The sequence below is a fragment of the Dromiciops gliroides genome, chromosome 1, assembly GCF_019393635.1.
Source record: "Dromiciops gliroides isolate mDroGli1 chromosome 1, mDroGli1.pri, whole genome shotgun sequence".
NCBI lineage: Eukaryota > Metazoa > Chordata > Mammalia > Microbiotheria > Microbiotheriidae > Dromiciops > Dromiciops gliroides.
In genome coordinates, this window is record NC_057861.1 from 291096166 (window position 1) to 291097711 (window position 1546).

The following is a 1546-nucleotide window of genomic DNA, read 5'->3' on the forward strand; positions in this document are numbered from 1 at the left end:
GGCCTAAAATACAACAACAACTAAAACCACCAGCACTACTACTGTCACTACTACTACCACCACTACTACTACCACTACTACTACCACTACTACTACTACTATTACTATTACTACTACTACTACTACTACTACTACTACTACTACTACTACTACTACTACTACTACTACTACTACTACTACTGCTACTGCTAGTACTCCTACTACACTTTCCCAATAACAAAGAGAAGATCCAGTTTGGAAACCAAAATAATTTATTTTAAAATCCAATGCTGTTACCAGTTTCTCATATTAAATAAAAATAATCTGTCACTAGATATACAATTTTATTTATTCCACTTACATGCCCAATTATCTTTTTAGATTACATTTTATCTTTTAATTTTTATTAAAAGTTTACTGAATTAATAATTCCCCCTTTTGCAAAACGTCATTTTTAACTGTTGGACTTTTTTTGCATTTGGGGAGAGTTGTAGCAATATATCTATTATGCAAAGGAAGAAAAGACTGGATCTGAGCTCCCTGATACATAGTTTAAGAAAAATACCCAACTTTGCCTTCCTAGGCTACCAATAAATCATATAAAAGTTTGTGCTTGTAACAAAGTACAATGGCCCTGCACCCCTATGTAAGGGGCTAAAATTCTAGCTATACCATCTAAAATCTATTGAGTGGTCACCAATCAATTAGAAAGAGTATTTAAGTGTTTAAGTATTTATTAAGGAGCATTAGGATCAGAGAGAAAGGCAAAAATGTAAGTATTTCTAAGAGACCCCATCATCCTATCTGCCATGGCGAGGTCAGGAAGCAAAAAAAGCAAGAACCCCTCCACCAGCAACTGCTTCCTACTTGGTGTCCTCCTCCCAGAAAAAAGAGGCTCCTCAAGTTTATTAGTTGGTATCTTGGATAGGCAGTACCCATGAGCAAATGTCACTTCCTGAGACCAAGGAACTGACCACATGGCTTGCCCTCAGATACCTTCTCCTCATGGCAGAGCTTTCCTACAGTAAATCTCCAGCAGGTCATTCTAATCATTACACCTACTTCAAACAAACAATTCAGTCTCAAAGTATTTATCCACTTTCTAATACTTTTTCATTCTTGATACATACTGGATTTCCAGAACTAATTTTTTCATATGTTTTAATTAGATATCTTTTCAAACATTATTTTTAGTTACTTTTACCTACTTCCCACCTACAGGTTTTTTAATAGCCTCATTTTCCCCACTTACTTCTGAGGCTCTGTTGAAATGTTGGTTTTATAATCTTATTTTTTTTCTTCCCTACTCATCCTCATTTTCTTCTTCCACTCTTTCTCCTTCTCCCTTTTCTAGTCCTTGTTTCCTCCTACTCCTTTTGCTCCCTCCTTCTCTGCTCCTCTTTCCTTGAGTGACTAACAAACTGGTAATGTGATGATACGAGCTTTCTAATTAGCTAATGAGTAGGAACTGTGAATTCAATGTAGAAATTTCAAGTGGAAATTCTATTCCCTTTAAAGTAAGGAAGAATTTCTGTGAGTTGCTACATAAAGATAAACCTCAAAACTT